This window comes from Marmota monax, unplaced genomic scaffold (assembly GCF_021218885.2).
Source record: "Marmota monax isolate L192 unplaced genomic scaffold, Marmota_monax_Labrador192_F-V1.1 WCK01_AAM20220418_F8-fsc00084, whole genome shotgun sequence".
NCBI classification, from domain to species: Eukaryota; Metazoa; Chordata; class Mammalia; order Rodentia; family Sciuridae; genus Marmota; species Marmota monax.
The window spans coordinates 7,024,769-7,045,991 of record NW_026694575.1 but is presented as its reverse complement, the minus strand read 5'-3'; the positions used below and the strand labels follow the sequence as shown (position 1 = coordinate 7,045,991).

The 21,223-nt window shown below is 59.2% G+C and overlaps 1 long non-coding RNA gene across 1 annotated transcript; it reads left to right on the top strand.

Moving 5' to 3' along the window:
- The first annotated feature begins 6,365 nt into the window (after window positions 1–6,365).
- LOC131423282 (uncharacterized) lies at window positions 6,366–19,271 on the top strand. Its single transcript, XR_009224629.1, has 4 exons — window positions 6,366–6,582; window positions 7,565–7,654; window positions 8,260–8,482; window positions 16,229–19,271. It is a non-coding gene; the product is annotated as an uncharacterized LOC131423282 (long non-coding RNA).
- Window positions 19,272–21,223: the final 1,952 nt, after the last annotated feature.

The following is a 21,223-nucleotide window of genomic DNA, read 5'->3' as shown; positions in this document are numbered from 1 at the left end:
CAAGGCGGGGCCGCAGCCGCCGCGTTTTTTGAAAGTTTGCACCGGCGGCGGGAGAGGCGCGCGGAGCCGCCCGCCCTCGCTGCGCCCGCCCAGGCCGGGAAGGCGCGCGGGGCAGCTGGGCGCCTCGGGCGCCAGGCTCTAGGGCCTGCGGGCCCTTCCCCATGTTTTCCAGCGCCTGGAGGAGCCTACTGTGTGCCAAGGCCTTCTCTGCCCAGGCTCGGCTCCCGGGAGTAGGGTGCTGGAATTGGGTGGGTGGGGAGGGCGGGGACGTGCACGCAGGGAAGGTCGCCTGGGCTAGTGCAAAGGGCTTGAAGGCTGGCCAAGTGGGGTTGGGGACTTTCCTACTCGCTAGGCGGTGACCAACGATCGGGAGGAGGGAACCCCTGTTCATTAACTGACTAAGCCATTCGTTCATTAAAATATTTACTGAGCACGTCCTATGTGCCAGGCGCTAAGAGGGGCCCGTAGATACAGACAGTGGACAGGGCTCCCCGTGGTGAAGACGGGAATGACAAGAAATTAAGATGGCTTAATACAGTGGCCAAAGCGCGGAGGAATAGAAACCAAGAGGCAGCATGGGGCTGCGTTGTTTGGGGGGGTGGGGGGGGGACCTGGGGACTTGTAAGCTCCATCTAGTGAACACGAGGCGGGGATGCTCCTGCAGAGGGGGCGACAGGATTCCTCTTTCTCATCCACTCACCCCGCAGGCCTTGCGAGGCCCTCGGTGCTGCGCACCGGAGGGAAGGAGGCCTGGAAGCCCTGCCGCTGGGCTCCGCTTCCCAGAGGGAAACCCTGCGGCCTCGGAGGCCCCTGTCCAGGGTGACCCAATTACGGAACAATTTCCCCCCTCACTCTAGTTTGCACGCGCTCGTCCCTGAAGACCTTGGGAAGTGTTATTACCTCCACTACACGGAGTGCGAGACCGAGAGACTGTCCGGCAGGTAGGAGGTGCGGCCAGCCAGGGGCTGTGTGGATAAAGGGGCGGGGCAGGAGAGAGTCCCCTGCTTTGGCTTCTCTGGTGCCCTCTGCCTGTAGCACAGGACAGGTCGCAGAGCGCTCCCTTTTCCAGGTCGGCTGAGAGCTTCCACGTCCGGAAGCCACGCCCAGACGCATCGCAGGTCTGAACCGAAGGGCGCCTCATGTTTGAGTTACTCATTTCTTGCATGACAAGTGCTCTCTCTCCGTTACTTAATTTTTAACCCCAAATTTCTGGATGGGGAAGAGACACTAGCGGCCTGCACCTACAGAGGTGGCCGCTGTCAGACAGCAACTCAGGAGAACTTCCCTGAACTTGGTGATGGGAGGCGTGGGTGGCTGCTGTCATGGACCCTTTAAAGGTCACTTTCAGAGCACCCCAATAAGTGGCCATGCTGCGCAGGCCTCTGTTCTCACCCACAGCACAGGCCCCTGACCGTCCTCACGGGTGCAGACCCGGTGGCCAGAGGGTACCTGGTACTTGGATTGGAAAGGACAGTGTTTAGACTCTGGATCCCTCTGAGTAAGTTGAGCCCTAGAGAAAGCTGTCTCCATGATGGTGACACAGGCGTCAAAGCCACATAGAGAAGAACTTGAACCAAACTATTTCTCAAAGCTGGACAAAAGCCATGTTTCCAAGGTAGCATTTTATATCAAAGCCATTGAGTGTGGCTGTCTGGCTCAGGTCGTGAATTCCGCATGACAGGTCTGCTCTGGCCAGGCCTCCCCGGCTTCCAGTGGACATTATTCAGTTTGTTGTCTGCTTTCTCTGGGCCACTGGGACTGTCCTCCGCCTTTGGCTTGCCTCCTCTTGGGCATAGGCCTGGTGGTGGCTCACGTCACTTTGTCGCTCTCTAATCCCAGGTGCCACAGCTGTTTCCCTGCTCTGCTCCCCTTGCCAGAAAGGCAGTGCTGGGCACAGCTCACCCACCTGTGAGGTCCTGGGCCCACCCAGGCTGAACCCCCAGCATTCATTTGAACAGATGGTGGAGAGGTGCGTTGCTTTGAGCTGGGAGGAGACGAGAGAGAAGGGAGGAGAGAGAAGGAAGGAACGGAGAGAGAAGCAGGAAGGACGAGGACGAGGGTGACAGCGAGGGAGTGAGTATGAGCGGATGGCGGCCTGCCCGAGCCCTGCCTGCTCCCTGCACCCTTGCCTGCGTCCGGCCTGTGCCCTGGGGTGATCAAGAGCGATGCCCCAGTACAGTGACACATGAGCAAACCATAGTCTTTAGGACAGAGGAGGGCCTGGTGTCCCAGGGCAGGCCAACTGGACCATTCTAGAACTCACTCTGGCTCTGAGTTACGCACCTGAGAAGGAAGACAGCTGCTCACAAAGGTGGGGCAGGTGGCGTGGGAGACAGGGTTGTCCCCGTCACAGGAGGCAAGCAAACAGAAGCTGTGGGCTTCCAGGTGGCTGCCGTGGGGCCTTTCTGCATGTGCCTCCTGGAAACCCTCCTCCCAGTCCAATGATCCCCGGTGTCCTGGGTGCAGGAACGATGGAGTGGATTGTGGTTTAAGTTCAGAGTCCTGTGCGCCTCCTGGCCTGAAGGGCTGCAGAGGATCCCGCCCCCATGTCTTTGCACGCCAAACTGCTCTCCTAGGACATGGACCCTCCCTTACTGTGGCCCCCAGCCACCCAGCTCCTGAGCAAGTGGCCCAGTGGCTCAATGCTGTCTACACATGCCATGGGCCTGCCACCCAGGCCACGCCACCCCAGGTAGAAAGGGGAGCTTTGGAGGAAGCCCCTGTGTGCCTCCTCGCCCTGTGCACCTGCTCACCAAGCATTGGGTATGTCACCTGAATCTCTCTCCCCGGGTATTTCAGTCATGTCACACCAAAGGACACAGCTTTCCCCTTTCCCATCTTCCATCAGGACCCAGCCCAGGGTGGTGGGGTCCCTCACCTCAGGCAGGATTTGAACTCCGGGCCTGGTTTTCTGGGCAGCGTTTCTGGTGGGAGAATACAGGCTTTCCAGGGGTCAGTGCACTGGGGTTGGGCAGGAATGGGCCGTCGGATGGGGTCGCAGACCCGCAGCAGTGAAGGGTTCCTGGGCCTGGGGGTTAGGGCAGGGCACCAGCATCCTCAGGCCTGGGCAGCAGCCTGCAGTCCCACTGTGCCTGGGCTTGACTTCCACATGGTGCTCCCTATCCCCAGTCTAGCCCCACATAGACTAGGCCCCTCCATTGGCACCTGTGCCAGAGGGGGGTCACCTGGGCGCCCGGGAGGGGCTGCTGCTTTGGATTGTGTGGGGAGCCTCCCGGGCAGTGGGCAAAGGAGGGTCTGCCGGGTTCCCTGGTACGGTGCCTCAGGGCGGGTCCCACAGGTCCTGCAGCTGCAGGAGCATCCAGCAGCTGCACCCCATAAAATGCGTGCTCGCTGAGCTGGGGGCGCTGCAGATACCTGGGTGAAATGGTCCCTACCCCCAGGCTCCTCCAGGACTCTGGCCCTGACCTCCAGCTGGGGACAGCCTGGGAGGGCGCTGCTTTCCACACAACCTGCCTGTAAACCTTGGTTTCCAAACCCGCTAGGTCTTCTCCGGGCAAAGGCGTTCTTTTTCATGAGCTGGTCACGAGGGGCCAGACTCATTCAGAGCTCCTCAGCTGCAGAAGGAAGAGCCCCTCTGGCTCAGAGGAAGGAGCCCACAGAGCAGGCTGAGCCTCCCAGGAGCTAGCATTGTCCCCAGAATGCAAGAGCAGAGCCCCCAGAATGCCTGCTGGGCCCTGCTGGGAAGCTCGCTGAGCGTCCTGGCCAGGCCATGAAGCCATTCTGTGCTCGGGGTCTGTATCTGTAGGGACCAGCGGAGAGGCTGAGAGTCCCTAAGGGAACTAGCTGCCTGTCCACACTGGCACCTGGTGCTCGTGCTGGACAGCCGCATGGTCACCCTCAGGCCTCGAGATCCCAGGAATGCAGGGTCACAGGAGGAAGTCCTGCGTGGTAGCATCAGGTGAGAAAAGTTGAACGCAGAGCTCGACACTCAAATGATGTCAAGCTTGAAAACCAGAATAAGCCGGTACCAGACGCCCAGAAGAGAGATGGTGCTCAGCAAAACATGGCGGGGTTGATGGGGTGACAGGGTCACAGTGACCTTCCTCATCTCTCCCCACCTGTTGGCAGTTGATAAAGGTCATGGATGAGCGTAGGTGTGGCTTTTCGGGTGGGGACATCTCGACACACTACTCCTGAAGATGCAATCTCCCACGGCCAGGTGCGCCTGCAGGGTTGGGTGGTTTCTGAGCTGGGCACCGAGGGGTGAGCCTGAACTGCAGTGCCCGCTGCGTTACCACGTCCCAGGCCTGCACCCTGGGCCAACCTGAGTGGGCAGGGGAGTGGGCACCCGGGGAGGGACCCGACGGAGGGGTAGCTTGAGCTCCTTAGAGCCCAGGACAGCAGGGCCACCAAGGAAGACACCCGGAGAGCACTCTGGGAGGCCACCTGTATGAGCTTGCTGCATCCAAATGTCACCCCAAATCTCACTCAATAGTTTTTAAAAAGTTGGCTCACCCGAAAAATACTCAGAAAACTATAAAGCATTCTAGAAAAGGAACCCAAGAAGGATAGAACCCTAATAAAAATCCTCACAGGGGTGTGTGTGTGTGTGTGTGTGTGTGTGTAACTTGGAAAACAGCGTTAAGTTTTTCAAAAACTGGGTGTGGTAACACAAGGAGGCAGAAGGGCCAGTGTTTGAAGAAGAAGAATGAAGTGGAGAACTTGCTGTCCTCGTGTCACAGCTGTTACAATGCCAAGGGGACGAGTGTGGCATTGGCGTAAGGGTAGACTCCAGTAGACCAGTGGGGTCATAAGGGGACAGCAGGGCTCGTGTCTTTTGACAAGTGTGTCACTGCTGAGCAGTGGGAAAGGCAGCTTCTCAGTGATACACACCGGCAGGGGTGAAGTCCGACCCTCCCTCACCCCACTGGGAGCCCGTCCCTCCCTCACCCCACGGGCAACACTGATTTCAGAGGGATTCTCCATCCAAATGTTAAGGGGAAATGGGAAACTTCTAGAAAGTAACACAGGGGGACATCTCTAGGCCCTTGAACACCACATAGAAAGTGCTGCCCATAAAAAGAAATCAATCACATCAACTATAAAGTTTAAAATTCTTTTTGTCAAAAGACATCAATCAGAGAGTAAAACAGATTACCAAGTCGGGGAGGGCTGGCTGGGGCTCAGGGGGAGCACTTGCCTGGCACATGTGAGGCACTGGGTTCAATTCTCAGCACCACATATAAATAAAAAAAATAAAGATGCAAGAGTGAGCAATAAAAAGTGTTTTAAAAAAAGCAGGGCCGGGGGGGGGGGGCATTTCACACGTACAACCTTTATTCCAGAATAGGCACAACTACAAATCAATACAAAAAAGATCAACAGCTCAATATAAAAAATAGGCAAAAATCAGGCACTCCACACAAAGAATATTTCAGCAACCAATAAATAGGTGAAAAGGTGCTGAATCTCACCAATAATCACAGAAATGAAAATTAGTCCCAGTGAGACAACCAGGGCAGATTGGCTAAAATATAAAATCTTGACAATGCCAAGGGTTGACAGGACACAGAGCCACAGGGCCTCTACTGAACAGCCGTGGGGGTAAAGTGGTAGAGCTGCTTTGGGAAACGGTTTGGTAGCATCTTGGTGAGGTTATTAGGACTTCTGTGTCCTGCATCCCGAGATTGCCCCAGGTCAAGGCCCCACAGAACCACGTTCTTACGCGAACTCCGGCAGCTGTGGGTGAGTGCCCAGAGCAGTCAGTGACCCCAAATGGAGACAACCCAAGTGTCCACCAGCAGTAAAGTAGACCAAAAATTTGGGGGATCCTCACAGTGGGAAGCTATGTGAAGAAGAGCAAGAACCGAGTTTGGCTGCTCACAGCCACCTGGACGGAGGAGCCAGGCTGAGAGGGCCCAGGCTGCAGGGCGCCATTTACAGGATGCTCAAAGACAGGCCTGGGTGGTGACACCCAGGAAGAGAAGCATGAGGGGCATGGGGAGGGTGCCTTGGGGCGGTGCCTGGCTTTGCCCGGGAGGGCGTGCTGCTCTCCAACGAGTTACAAGCCACACATTTTGGTTTTCACGTGAGCTTCGGCCTCACACGGTGGCCTGTGTGCGGCCATCAGGTGGCTCCTGTGGATGGCTGCGGAGGGCCAGCTTTGCCCAGCCCCGTGCTGGACTTTTCATGAAGACACAGAGCCAAAGCCACAGCGTCGGGTTCCACGAGGTTCACTTCAAGCACAAGTTCAGTTGCCCGCGGGACCTGCACCCTGGCTGCCCTTCTCGTCTGTGCTGCAGCATTTAGGTGCCGACTAAAAAAGGTTCGCGCGTCGTGGGAAGTTTTCAAGATTCTCCTCGGGGCTGTGGGACCCCAAAGACCCTGACCAGTGAAGACAGCAAGAAGGACCCCAGGGAAGGACAGCGCCAGCCAAGGCCCACAAGCCAAGCTGTGTGTGGGAGGTCGTGGGGTGGGGGCAGTCGAGAAGGGCCTGCTCCCGGGCCACCACCCACCCCACCACTGCTGGGGTGTCCCCAGCACCACCGTCCTGTCTTCTCACAGGAACAGCGGACGGAGGTCAAAGGCTGCCTGCCACCTACCAGGGGACAGAGACCCATGGTGAGACCTCACGCAGCAGGCCCCAGACCACCCTACCCGTTATGTCTAGATTCAGAAACTGTCAATACAAACAGTGCTAACTGTATATCAGGGCAGGGTCCAGGACCCCACGCTCCTTCTGGCCAGCCCTGGCCATCCCGGCCACTGCGTCAGAGGATGGTCCAGCTGAGGGACAAACCCCCTGGCCTGGTCTCCCTGGCCCAGTTGGGGACTTGAACCAAGATCGTTGGCTGCACATTAGTGGAGAATGGACCCAGTGTGTGAAGGGTGCCCTGCAGCCGGGCAGCGGGGACAGGGCTGGCTGGCAGGAGGCAGGGAGGCCAGAAGGAGCACTCTGACCCTCATCCCCAAGCCTCTGAGCCATCTGCAAAATGGCCCACAGGGCCTCTGCCAGCAGGAGGCTCCTGTCCTCCTCCTGGCTCAACTGTGGCCACTGGCCAAAGGCAGCAGGCTGTGAGGGCCCTGGGCCACCTGAGCCAGTACAAGCAGGTCTGCTCAGGGTGCACCTCCCAGCCCGGGGCACCTGCATCTGCAGCCTCTCAAGGCCCCCAAGGTGGGCCTTCTGTCCTTGTCCTCAGAGCTCCAGCCCAAGGTCGCACAGGGGGCCAAGCTCCACCCAGGAGTCGGGCTCCTAAGCCCCAGGCCTGGCTGGCAGAGGGAGCTGGCCACAGGGTGCACTGGGCCTGGGCGGAGGAGTGGCTGCCGCGCCCCAGGCAGGACCCCGTGTCCGATGCTCTGGCCAAGCTTCTCGGCAGCCAGGTCCACCTCTACGCTGGCCCAAGGCAGGGTGGGAAGGTGGGGGCTGGAAGGGTGGGACGTGGTGCTTCGGCCCACTTCATGGAAACAGACCGAGGTTCCCCTTATTTTTAGCCACCGAGCTGCGCCTCCCGAGTCTCCCCCACCAGGAGCTGGAGGCTGATAAGCCTCCCTCACGCCAGCTCGGTAATTCTTTAAATAAAGCGCTTGCATTTGGCGTCCCCAGTGCTGGAAATACTCGCTCCCTGGATTTTTGACTTCACACCCGTGTGCGCGGTGCGAACCCAAGCGCATCAGCTGCCGGCTGGCTCATTAGGTGAGTCACTGTCTGGGGTGCCAGGATCAGGGGGAGAGATTGGCAGGCTTCCCAAGTGCGGGGCGGCCGGTGCTCAACCCTGGTGGTCCTGGTGAGAGATGGGGGTTCTCCTGACCACACCCTCCACCCAGGGAAGGGACCGGGATCCCAGTGAGGACTTCCAGCTACTGAGCTGGTTTCCTGCGTCCATTCCACTCACAGTGGCTGGGGTCCCCTCATGGCACGCCCTGGTCCATTCTCTCCATCTGCTTACACACAGGACAAAAGCCCACTCTGACCTGAGCCAGTGGCCTGGCTCCTGCAGACCCTTTCATACTGGCCTGTGCTCACTGTTGTCCAGCCACAGCAACCTCCTGCCCTTCATCATGCTGGGCTTCACCCAACCTCAAGGCCTTTGCACCTGCTGCCCCCCCTGTCTGGAGTGCCCTGCCTCCGGACCTCCCAAGGGACTTCATCTTATTGTTGGGGTCTCGGCTCAAGTGTCCTCCTCTGAGAGGACTCAACCCTGACCACCCTGATTGAATAGCCTCTGCCTCTCTGCCCCCTCTCCCTCAGGCACGGCGGTCTCAGGGTCTCTTGTTCATTGTCCCCCTTTTCCCTTGAAGGCCTCAGGGAGGCACATACCCCTCACCCACCAGCGTCAACCTCCAGAGCCCGCGTGGCAGAGTCGACTCTCAACAGCCTCCCGCGGAGTGAACCCAGGAGCGGTTCCCCCTGGGCAGATGACTACGTGCTCCAGCCAGGGGCTCCCTGACAGCTGCCCGCTGAATTTGTCCAAAGCCAGCTGTCATAGGGCATCATGTCACCGTGAGAGGCCTGGGGGTGAAGGTGAGTGGGGAGGGGCCCACCTAGAGGGTTTCCGGCCTCCGTGGGAAGGCAGCCCCGGGGCCTGGGCTCCTCTGCCACCCGAGGGCTTCTACCTCCTGGCAGGGAATCTATGTCACTGTCTGTTGTGAACATGCTCTGACCTGGGCACACTAGAGGCCAGGCAGGGGGCCTGGGAGGGTCCCTGAGACCTGGCGTCATCCTTGTCTTACAGAGATGCTCAGCCTCGGAGGCCTAGAGATGACCCCCGGCGGCCGTCCTCTGCCTGCTGGGCTCTGCTTCCAGCCTCTGCGCACACAGGCTGTTCCTTCTGCCCTTCCAGGTCACCCACCCCCACTTGTACCTGGAGAACTGAGCCCCCTCCCTCCCGGGGGGGTCTCCCACTTTGGCTGGAGTCTCCTACTCCGCCTGCCACGTGTCTGGGAAGGGAACTCATGAGATCATTGAGGGAGCGACTGAGCCTTGATCCTGGGTCTGTCAGCCGCACAGAGAGGCAGGCCCCCAAGGGGCTTCTTCTGTCCCTGACAGGGACTCTCAGACCTCAGCGTGTCAGACTCCGGCTGCCCTGGGAATCCCTGCTTCTGTCGTCTAGGGAAGACCCGGGGCGTCCATGCTGCGCCCGCCCTGTGGGCTGTGAGCCTGGGAACCTCAGGTCACCCTGGGCCGTGGAGTGGCCACAGGAGTCTCTGGCCTGGACATACCTGGGCAGGCAGCACCTCCCCCAGGGCCATCCACTCTGTGTCCCCGAGTCAGGCCCTGTCACTTCATAGACATCAGCTTTTAGTGGTGGGGACACTTACAATCTCCTCTGGGCCGTTTCCAAGCCACAGCAACAGTGGCCACGCTCCCCCACTCCTGCTGACGGGGACCCGAAGTCCTCTGCCCACAGCGCACACCCGCCCTGGCCTGGCGACCCTGTCTCCTCTCTGCCTCTAGACGGCTTCCTAAGGCACCAAGGGAGAGACCAGGCCAGCACGGGGCCCAGTCCCCGTTACCCACTGAACATGGTGGCCTCCAGGCTCACCCACGCTGTCACAAGTGACTGGCTTCCTTCCTGAACGCTGTGCGGGGCTCCACGGCGTGCACACCACTGTCTGTCCCCTCCTGAGCACGGGACGCCCGGGTCGACTTCGTGGTGGTCGTGAGCAGAGCCGCGGCGAGCTCGGGCATCTCCTCGGGACCCAAGCTCCCGCCCTGTGGTCACACCCAGAGGTGGCCACCATGTGGAGATTGGTTGTTGGTTTTCTGAGGAGCCCCAGGCTGTTTTCCAGATGGCCAATGGGGTGCAGAGGTCTCCTTTGTCCCCTTCCTCTTCCTGATGAGAGTCAGGTGGCGGGTGTGAGGTGGCATCTCATGGGGTCCCTTTCCTGTCCCCGTAGCCGCAGTCCCGCCTCCCTGCAGGAGGTGTGCGCTCTCCTTCCCGCCCACGCGGTGCTCATGCATGGGAAACCAGAAGCATGGTGACACCAAACCCAAGGACGGGGAGTGAAGGGGCCCGTAAGCTCCTCCCTGGGCTTGAGAGCCCTGGCCCCCGAGTCCCGCGTCCCGTCTTGTGCTGGAGCCGCAAGGGACATTCTAATGAAGGCAATTTTTAAAGGTTTCTGGAAAACGTGCCGCTCAGAACCAGTCCTAGGGGCAGGTTGGGCATCGGCCCGTCTCAGCCCTCCTGGAGGTGACCCAGCCACTCTTGCAGGCTTCTCGGAGAGACCTCCAGAGGGTCACGCTTACCTAGTGTGTGTGCCCATGCATGTGAGGGCACCTGCATGTGTGGGCTCAGAACGGACTGCCCTGTGCACGCGTCTCCCGCCCTCTGCCCACCCACACACTCCTCTCCGGGCTCAGTTCAGTGGCCACACGATGTCCTGTTGGATGGATGCCCTTTTGCTCACTGAGCTAACTTCCAACTGCTGGTCACTACGGTGGCCATGCGGTGGCCGTCCCTTGTTGAACTGGCAACTGTTCAGGACTGTGGTGCTGGGGAGCAGGGGGCGGGGCCTGATTTGCAGCCTTCCCCGATTTCCACAGTGTCAACATACCCATCCTGGCCTGTCCCAAGCTACTGGCATGACCACAGTGTCCAATCCTTCGCAGAAGCCCCTGCCAATCTGCAACTGCGCCTCTAATTCTGTCCCCTGCATAAACGCCCCAAGGGGAATTGGCTGTGTCACAGCAGATACAAATTCCCATGAACAATTCCAAATTGCTCTAGGGAAGATGTTATCTTCCAGTGTGGGAGGCCTGCTTACCTCACGCCCTCTGACAGTGGCCATTAGCATGCCTTTGAATCCTCCATCTGATACAGGGAAGAACAGTTGCTGCTGCTGTTGCCATTTGCATTGCTCTGGGTGTCTAACTTTTTAAATCAGGGCTATTTGGGCGACTGCAGGGTGTTTCACGAAGCCCCAGGGATTATGGGGTCCAGAAAGCGATTTGGAAATCCTGGCTTCGTGCCTTGCTTTGCCTGTTGGCAAGATCAAACTGCAGATGCAGTCACCAAACAGCATCAAAGCCTTCCCAGAGGACACTGGCGGAGTCGCTAGCCCTGTCGTGAGTACCTGCCCGCTCTACCCACCAGCACCCTCACCCTGCCTCCAACCCAGGCACAGACTGGAGGAGACACCGTGTTCATTGAGCACCCAAGACCTGCGCTTGGGAAAGGCCAACCCTGGTGGCTTGGACTCTCCGAGGTGCATTTTCAGTAAAGGAGAGATCTGGGAGAGCGGAAGACCCATCTGGCTGGTGTGACCTGGGGCAGGCTGTTGACCTCTCTGAGCTGCCTCCTGGACACTTGTGCCCTCCCCTGCATGATGGGGGGGGTGCTAGGGCCTGGCGCATAGTAGGCGTGTGAGACAGGCTTCCTCCTCCTCCTCCCAGTGTCAGTGTGCACTGTGAACCATGGTTAAATGACGCAGAGGAGTGGCACACGGTCCCTGGGCTCCCTCTGTCCCTACTCAGACCACTGTGATCGCCACACACCTCCCACGTCTAGCTCAGTCCAGTCTTCTCTGGGATGGGCTGGACCCCTGCTGGACTCTCGGACCCAGTGCCTTAATTTGGCCAAACACGACTTTTGTTAGAGCAGAGCTAAAAGCTTCTTCAAGGAGCTTCCTCCAACTGGTCCATTCTGATTTTGCATGATTAGGATCAAGCATTCTAATGGGGGTCTTGCCTCCTGTGCCCCCCAGTCAGCTTTCCTTCCCAAGGTGGCTTCCCAAGTCTTTCAGCATATAGCCCTCCATCCCTCCATCATTCATCCCTCCATCATCCATCCCTCCATCATCCCTCCATCATCCCTCCATCAATCATCCACCCATCATCCATCCATCTATCATCCATCATCCATCCATCATCCATCATCCATCCATCATCCATCCACCCACCCATCCTTCCACCCACCCATCTAGTCTGACTGTCCATCCATCCATCCATCCACCTATTCACCCACCCATCTAGTCTGACTGTCCATCCTTCCATCATCCATCCATCCATCCTTCCCTCCTTTAACAAATAGTGCCTTAGATCTGTTCTCAGCTGTACTCTACAGAATCCCCGACATGTGCACTTGTCAGGAAAAGTCTAACGTCAAGCAAATTCTAAAACAAACAAGACCAGCCTCTGTGCCTTCCTCCTCTGGGCTCTGGCCCCTGGTATCTTTTGGATGGGGTTGGCCTTCATTTGTCTTCCCTTCGTCTGGCTTTCCCAGCCACTGGAGCAGCCTTGAGACCCTTGTCCCCTCTCAGCTGTCCCCCCTCCCAGAGCCTTTCCCATGTCAGCCCGGGGCTTTGGTCCCCCTCTTTGCCTGATGCGGTCCATTTCCTCACTTGGTTTCTGGGTGAGGTGTTTCTCCCCCAGAGGGAACTGAAATCCTGGCTTCTGCGTCCCGTTCCCTGGTGGGTTCCACGGTGTTTGGTGTCTTTGTTTGATGCCTGTCTCTCCTGCACGATCATGAACGTCCTGAGGATGGGTCCCGTCCGCTGTGTTCATGGGGTGGGACCAGAGCTTGGGGCTGCCTGGTGGTGTGCATCTTCCAGATGAGTTTGTTGGGTGATGGAGGTGACATGCATCCAAAGCTCAGTGAGAGACAGTCAGGAGCCAGCAGCTGATGATGCGACTCCCCCACCCTCCAGCCTATCCGGGGCCACCAGAAGGGAGCCGGCCCGCGAAGGTGGAAGGAGTCGCCACTGGGATGTTGGCTGAGGATCTGAAATGTGCATTGGCGGGGACACAAGGTGTGGCAATTTGGGATGGAGCCTGCACCCCTCCAGGGCCTTTGGCAAGGCTGTTGGTGACCACCATGTCCACACTTGGGGCAGCTACGGGGGGGAGCTTTATCTTGGGTCTAGGAGGCGGGTTAGAGGCAGGGTCTGTATTCTAACTCCTGTCCCACCAGCCATGTGACTGTGGGCAGGCTGGGCTTCTCCTTCCCAGGGGCTGGTAATGGAGTCTCCCTCGGGTAGCTGTATGGGGTAGTTAGCGCCCGGAGGTGCTGGTTCCCGTTGCCATCCTCGTGGCCACAGGCTGCTCAGGGCCACGTTTCCCTCTCCACCTGGCTGTGAAGCCCTGTGTCGGTCCCAGGGCCTGACCACAGCCAACGTTCAGGACGTCAATTGTGGCCAATGGACTTGATTTGCGGCTCACTGACGGCCACCTTGTCTGGCCTCTTCTCTCATCCCAGTGTCTGCATACGTGGCTACTCTGGTCGCGTGGCTTGCTCTGGGCGCGTGGATTACTCTGGGCATGTGGCTTGCTCTAATCCATGTTCTTGGAAACCACCCTTGATCTTCTCCATCAGTGGTCTGGTGTCTTGCCTGAGTCGTTTGCGTGTGGCTGATTTTGCCTCTTTAATGGAACTGAAGGACCCTAAGGGTAGGGGCACCTCTGAGCCCCCCAGGTAGGTAGCACATGCTGAGCTGAGCAGACGGGCGGATGGGGTGGCCAAGGGGATAGAGCAAGGCTCCCTGCTCAACCACGGCGAGGATGTAGCTGGCCCAGGAATGCTGTGCTTTCTCAAGTGTCCATGACATTAAAAACCACAGCATGCGGGAAAGGTCAGTGACCAGCGGTCAAATTCTCTCTGCTTCCAGACCACAGACAGCACAGGATGTGTGAGGAGCAGATGGCCGGGGGACACGCCGCGGGTCCCCGAGCTGCCTCGCTGCAGCCAACGGGAAGAACCAAGTTCCACTTGATTGCTGGTGTGGCAGAGGCTCCAGAGCTCACAGGCTCTCTCAAAAAGTGTGGCTTCCTTTTTTCCCCAACACGTGGGGCACAGACAATGTTTGCCCACCTCCGTTTCTGTGAAATGGATTATGGGTGAAAATTATGCAGGCCACTTCCAAGCCCGGCCCACTGACACTTCTCGCACGTCTTCCTCCATCCCCAGGACTGGAGAGGACTTGGAAGTCCCTGGGAATGGCAGAACCACAGTGGAAGGAGCCTGGGTCCCTGAGTGGCCGTGTGGAACAGAGCCTGCCTCTGTGCCCACCCTGCCCTCTGCACCCTGCCAAGCTGACGAGGGTGCTGGGAGCCACATGAAAAGGTGTTGTTCTGTTAAAGCAAGTAGGAAAAACTCATCTGACCCTCCACCACCACTTTCTTCAAAAAATGGCTTTTTCCAAGGTTGCTGATGAATGCGACGAGACCCACTGTGTTCCAGAAACCATGACAGGCAGTCGGTACTCCTCACTCCATTTGAGTTTCTGTCAACCCTCAAAGGCAGGCCTGGTGTTTGGTCTGTTTTGCAGCTGAGAAGACTGCAGTTCAGAGGCACAGAGTGACATCCACAGGTCAGTGGGGACTGCATGCTCGAATCCCATTCCCATGGGGCTTTGATGGATCTATTTTTGGTATCGTGTCATCAGCCCACATAGAAGGACATTAAAGAAACAGATGTAGGAAATAAAAACTTTCTCACCAGCACCTCGAGTTGTTGTTTACTACATCATTAAAAGAATCCTCCAGGGAGGACCATGAGGAATTTCATCTCAGCCCACGACCGGAAACGGCTGCTCTGGTCAACTGGTGCCTTTTTACTCTCTAAGGTCAGCAAAAGGCAGCACAAGCATGTCTGCTTTGCTTCTTTGCTTTGGCTGCTAGGAAGCCAGGCGACATTGGGGTCCTGCTCCAACGACGGTACAGAGTCATTGGAACCTGCGTTTGTGGTTTAAGACGAACCTTTACTTCTCAGTCCAATTACCAGCCGCTCCTGGTTTTCCATGGGGCCTGAACTCCTGTTTGATTTGATTTATTTACACAGTGTTTTGCCTTTCTGCATGCATTCATGGAAGGACCTCAAATACTCTTTGGAATCAGGCAAAGGACAAAGGAATATGTGACCAGCTCCGTGTTCCCCAGCTCTTGGGCAGCAGGGTTAGGATTCAAGCCCACGGCGGGCTGCAGCAGGCCAGGCCTCTCTGCTCTGCCAGGCACTGCAGCCTGCTCTGTGGCCCTCTGGGCGCCAGGCCCTGTGCCAGGCCTCAGGATTAGACTCGCTTCTCCTAGACCCCGGTTTGGGGGGGGGGGGTCCCATGTGGCCTGGTATTCTGGGATAAGCTGGAGATGAGTGACTAATAGCCACGGCCCCCCGTGGCCCCACAGTGTGCTTCCTTTGGCCCACCAACTTCTTCAAAAATCGACTTTTTCAAATTGCCACCACCATTTGAAATTAAGATTGTATAGTTTTGAATTGTCCTTGTTTCTTATTTTCTCATGAAAAATTGGACAATCAAGCAACTCTGGGCCTCCAGTCCGACATGGCAACCATTGCTAGCCCTCTGGTGGACACAAATCCTGGTGTGTCGTGCTGTCCCCTGCCTGGCCTGGTCTCTTACCAATGACCTCTGGCTTCCCCTGGTGGCTCAGCCCTGGGTGGTGGTGACTTCTTGGGCACCCTCACTTTCCCAGGAGCCAGCTGTAGTCCTGGGTGGGAGCTCAGCTCCCCTGGCCGCCCCAGCCCCACTCATTCCCCAGAGTGTTTCCTGCTCCTCTTCAGACCTGAGCCATCTCCTGCCCCCGAGGGTCAGCTGGGACCTGCATCCTCTGATCCCCTCCCCGGGGTCCTGCTGCACACTCAGGCCTGGCCCCAGTCCCTTGTGCTTGTTGAGTGAATGAGGGACGGAGGCAGGGAAGGAGTCAGCAGGTGGCCGAGCTCTCAGGGGGTCCTGGCTCAGGTGGACGTGAGGGCAGAACAGCAACTTGGAGGCAGGAGGCAGAATTCTGTGCTGGCCCACCGCCCGGGTCCCCAGGCCTCCTGTGTCCCTTCGAGGGCCTCTCCCATGCCAGGCTATGCCAACGGAGCCCCTGCAGACTTGGCGGAGTTTCCCACGCTGACGACCAGGGGAGAAAGATGTCACAGCCCCGGACAGTCACCCAAACCTCCTGGTTGCCCCTGGTTCCCTCTCCTGGGAAGAACAGCCTGGGGAGGCTCGGTCTCTCTCCTTCTCCCAGAGCCTCCGCCTCCCCCAGGTCCGTCTTTAATTGCGCTGAGCAGTGGGAAGAACCTCGTGGCTCTTACATCTGTTTTCTGGAAGATTGTGAAGGCACATTAAAGTGTGTGCTCGTGGGCGTCTGGTAGCGGGGCCTCTCTCGCTGCGTGAAATAATGGGGAAGGATCTGGGGAAGGAGGAGAGCGAGGGAGAGCAGACAGACAGACAGACAGGGAGACAGAGACAGCGTAAGAAATGGGGTGGGGGGCCGCTGTGGCCTCGGTGGCCATTGCCGCGTTCTGATTTGGGGCATGTTTTCTTGCAGGCCCTGGACGGAGATTTGGGGGAGTCACCCTGAAGCCTGCAGTGTGAGCCCTGCAGACACAGGCAGCAGTGTCCTGCCATGGGAGCTGTTTGGAGCTGTGGGGCTGCCTGTGTCCCTCGCTGTCCCCTCTTGAGCCAGGTCCCATGTCTCCTCCCAAGAGCAGGCAGGAGGCAGGGCTGGCTCCTTCCAAAGCCCACCAGTGGCCTGGGATGGAAGAGGCCCGCCCCAGCCCAGGAGGACGCTGGGCACACCCAGGGTGGCCAGGATGCTGGACGTCCTGGGAGCCTAGAGGGAGAGGGTGGAGGGAGTAGGCGGAAGGTGGCTGCTGAGCCGGCGGCTCTGGCACTGCCCGGGCAGGGAGAGGAGGGTTTGGCGAGCACAGCCCTCGCCCTCCAGCCCCCGGGAGGGAGTCGGCAGCCCCTCTTCCACAGCTGGGCATGGAGGCTCAGCAAGAGAGGGGCTGCCCCAGGGGACACACCAGGGGCCTGGGGCCCTCCTGACCTCTCCTGGTCCCTCTCTCAGCAGCTTCTGTTTCTGAGCAGGGCTCTGAGGGAGTGGGGGGTGGGCTCCGCTCAGGACCCAAGATGTGCCCTGGCAGGGACCAGGCAGGGCACCTGTTCCTCCCTGCGGTGGCAGACACAGGGCCCAGGGTGGGGATGGCTGGCCCAAGGGCCTGGACTTGGCACCACGGAAGGACCTTTCCTGGAAGCCACAGAGGCTCAGGGACACAGAGGCAGTTCTGGAAGCCAGGGCATCTCCAAACAGCCATGGTGCCAGCTGCCCCTGATGGGTGGAGAGGAGGTGGTATGTAGGGATCCTCCAGGGCCCGGCCTCCTCTGGCCCATTATGTCGGGGAGCCAGGAGGTGATCTCATCCAGAGCAGTGGGCTCGGAGTTGTGTTGATTCCAAAGAAGATCATAGTGGGACTTTTTCCGGTGCTGCTGGGGGTGGAACCCAGGGCCTCCTGCATGCCAGGCCAGTGTGGTGCCACTGAGCTGTGCTGGGCCCTGCTGGGCATCCTGGTGACATCTGCCTGCCGTTCCCATAGCTCTTCCCTCCTGGTTCTCATTCAACAACCTGCTCAGTGTTTAGAGTTCCCCACACCCACAGAGGGCCAGCGTCCACCAGCTCTGGGCTGGACACCGCCTTAAGGCCTGTGCCCCAACTGGCCGAAACCCACCCAGTCTCAACAGCTCTCGGGCGTCTTGCTCAGAATGCTGGGCAGTCAGGCTTGCTGTCTCTGGGCGTGTGTAGGACACACAAGGATCCCCCCCGACAGATGTTGGAACCATCTGGCCGTCACGGGAGAGTGGGCAGAAGGACGAAGCTCATAGCAACGCTGGGCGGAGCCGGGAGGACTGCTGGAAACGCAGCTGGAGCCTGATCCAGCCTCACCTGCTGCCCGCATCCTTGACGTTGCCAGGGAATCAACCTCGCTATTCTGTTGACGGCCAGCTTGAGTCGGGGTGTGCGGCGCTTGGCTTTGAAGGACACTAGTGGTTGGCGTAGACATGAGTCTGAGAGCCAGCTCCAGGTCTGGAATCCACCCCCATCTCTGAACCTCGTTTCCCATCTGGAGACAACGACCAACCTCCGTGCTCCACAGGGCTGTCCAGAGACTGGTGACATGAGTGGCACCACTAACACAGAGCTTGGCACCTAGTGCTGTCCCAAGAACTGCATGCTCCATGACTCTCGCCCCTGGGGTTCAGGCCATCCTGCTTCTGGGCTTCCAAGGGGAGCCCCCGAAACCTTGCCCTGGGCCGGTTATCATGGCCACTGGGACTGGGGGAGGGAGGCTCTCTGATTATGGTCATTAGGGCCACCACCCTGGGAGTCTGGTCACGGCACCTGGGCCAACCTTTAGACCTGCCTTGGGTCGGCCAAGCAGCCCCAAATAGTTGCTTTGCCAAGTTTTTGACAAGAAGTCTATTTCAGGCCCAGGGAGGAGGACGGTGTGACCTGCCCTGTGGACAGACACGCCCACGAGCTCTGGCCCCACAGCCATGGCTGCTGCTCAAGGAGGCCCGGCCAGTCCCCATGGGGCTACTACTCTGAACCTTCTCTCTCCGTCATAAAACCAGCACCGTCCTCGGCAAAGCCCGACCCACTGCACCTTATGGTGAGGAGAGGGCTCCCCTCACCTTCCAGGGCCCCTCAGCCGACCCTGCAGGTGCCCTCTTCCAGGGGCATTTGATGTCCCCCCGTGCACACACTTCCTTACCAGGTGGCCCCTCCCACGTGGACCCTCCTGCAGTCTGACTTTTAAACGGCTTTACTAGCCTGTATTTTGTACCAGGAGACTCACCCTTCATAGGGTGGGGTCCACGAGCTCTCAGTGTGATGGAGTTTTGTGGCCATCGCTGCCGGGGTCTGGCTGGGGGAGCCCCCGGGGGCCTGGGGTGTCCAGGCTGGAGTGCTTGGAGATGATGAGGGCCTCCTGAGAGCCGCGGCCGCCTCGCCGTCCGGGGGTGAAGGCACCAGGTGCTACCGTGGGTCAGTGGAGGTGGCCACAGGGCCCTGCCCACAGCCACTTCCCCTCTCCCTCTGCTCCCTGGCTGTGCCCTGGGAAGGGCTTCCTCCACCATCCTCCATGATTCTGGGCCTCACCTTGGCCAGAGCGTGAGACTGGTTGACCTGGGAGGGACAGAACCTCTGAAACCAGGAGCCCAGACACTTCTTCGAGATGCTCCCGACAGGCGTCGTGGTCCCCGTGGTGAGAAGCCAAAGGGCACCCCAGCCTCACATGTTACACTTGCGTGCCCAGCCCCTCCACCCACCCCAGGCAGCCGCTCACTTGCTTCCTGTCCCCACAGACCTCCCTTGGGACCTTGCATGTAGGTGGCTCACAGGTACGTGACCCCTGGTGACTGGCTTCCTTGACTCAGCATGACGGGTTCCAGGCCCCACCTGCTGCCACGCATGTCGATGCTTTCTCTTCATGACCAAGTAATATTCCCGTGTGTGGAGACCACGTTTTGTTATCATCCTCAGCTGGTGGACACTTGGGTCTTGCTCTGTGGCTGTGATGAATAAAGCTGCTCTGAGCCCTTGTGTCCCTGTCCTCCTGTAGGTGCTCGTTTTTACTTCTCTCGGGTGTAGACCTACGAGGGAGCTTGCGGGGCCCCATGGCGTCTCTTTGTCTCACTCTGAGGGGCTGCCGTGCTGTGTTCCACGGCAGAACTCCATCGGACTTCCCCACCAGCAGTGTCCAGGGCTCAGCTTCCGCCTCCAACGCTTGCTGCTCTTGGTGACAGCCATCCTGTCACTAAGAGGAGGCCTGAAGCGGAGTCTCACGGTGGTCGTGACCACAGCCTGGCTCTCCCACCTGCCCTAGGACCTCCCTGTGGTGGCCCCACCTTGACCTGACCATGCTGCTCTGCGGTGGCCCCACAGAGACCTGCCCACGCCTCCCTTTGGTGGCCCCATGGGGACCTGCCCACACCTCTCTGTGGTGGCCCCACTGTGACCTGGCCACAGGCACCCTGTGTTCCACTCTCAGCCTGGGTCCTGCTGATCTCCCTGTTGATGGACACGTGGACTTTCCCTGAATTGGGATATGATGAACACTCCAGGGCGGGGAGGGGTCTTGAGTGTGGCTCAAGCCACAGGGGTCTTGCCTGTGGCTCCCGGGGGGACACTGGAGGGGACCACCAGGCCTGGCTGGGGCCTCTCAGGATCACAGAGGGGTTTCCTCCCAGGCTCTGCCCCTGACGGCTATGTGACCTCGGGGCAGGTCACAGAAGTCTGGGCCTGTGAAAAGCAAGACCAGACCAGGTCCCCAGCCCCTGCCTTCCCATCCACTCCCTGGTCATTCTGGTCACTTCCTTGCCACCATCACAGCTCCTCTGCTGTGGCTTCTGGACCTCACTGGCCTCTCCCAGGTACCCTGAAGAGAGGCGCGGCTGGAGTTCTGGCTACCCACCTGTTCAGAGAAGGCAAGCGTCAGCTCACAGACTCTCAGCAAGTAGACAGACGCCATCAGCCTGGGCCAGGCTTCAACCCGGGTTCTGTGGCCTCTCCACAGGTGACCGGGGCTCAGCATCATGGCTCAACCTCAGGGACCCCTCCAGAGACACAGGCTGCTATCTTTGGGGAAGCTGCTGGCCCTCCCGGGCCCTCTCTCTGCCCCTCCCCACCATTCTGAGCACCTGGGACATGTGGCAATAGGAGGTGCCCGTGGTGCTTGGGAAGGAGGGAGAGACAAGGGCTGCCCTCTTACTCCACGGGCCCCTTCAGTGGAGGAGGCCACATCCTGCTGGATTCTGGCACCGCCGCTGCACCCCGCCTAGCCAGTCCCAGGGAGGGACCAGCTGGCTCCTCCCGACCTCCCCTGGTGTCCTCTGGGGTCCCTGACTGGTGTGGGGAGCTTCCCCACAGTGGTGAAGGGGATTGCCTTAGTCCGTTGTCTGAGTCTGTAACAGAATGACTGAAGCTGGGTAAATCGTAAAGAAGTTTGTTTCTTGCCGTTCTGGAGGCTGGGAAACCCAGGGCGGAGGGGCTGTGTGTGGTGAGGGCCTCCGACGCATCGTAACCTGGAGGAGGCAGCAGACGGCGAGAGTGGAGGAGGGCACACAAGGGGGCCAGAGGCCGAGGGGCACCAGAACTCACCCTCTTACCCAGCACCCACCCCAGGTGACGGCACTGATCCTCTCCTGAGGCTGAGCTCTCGGGACCTGATCGCTTCCCGCAAGGCCACCTCCCCACCCCAGCACTGCTGCACGGGCGGTGAAGCCCCTGTGTGAGGACCGAGGGAGCGCAGAATGAGAAGGGCAGTGAGGTGGCCCAGCCTCCCCGGCCAAGGAGCCCGGCCACTCCACCCCTCTCCCGGGCAGCGAGGGTAGCCCTGGGTCTCGGCCTCTTCCTTTGCCCTGAAGGACCTGGCTGCAGAGAGCCCTGGATCCGGAGGTCATGGCAGCCTCGAGCTGGCATCTCAGCCAACGGAAAACAGGTCCGAGGGGCAGCGGCTCCATCCCTGGGTGAGAAGCTGCTCCA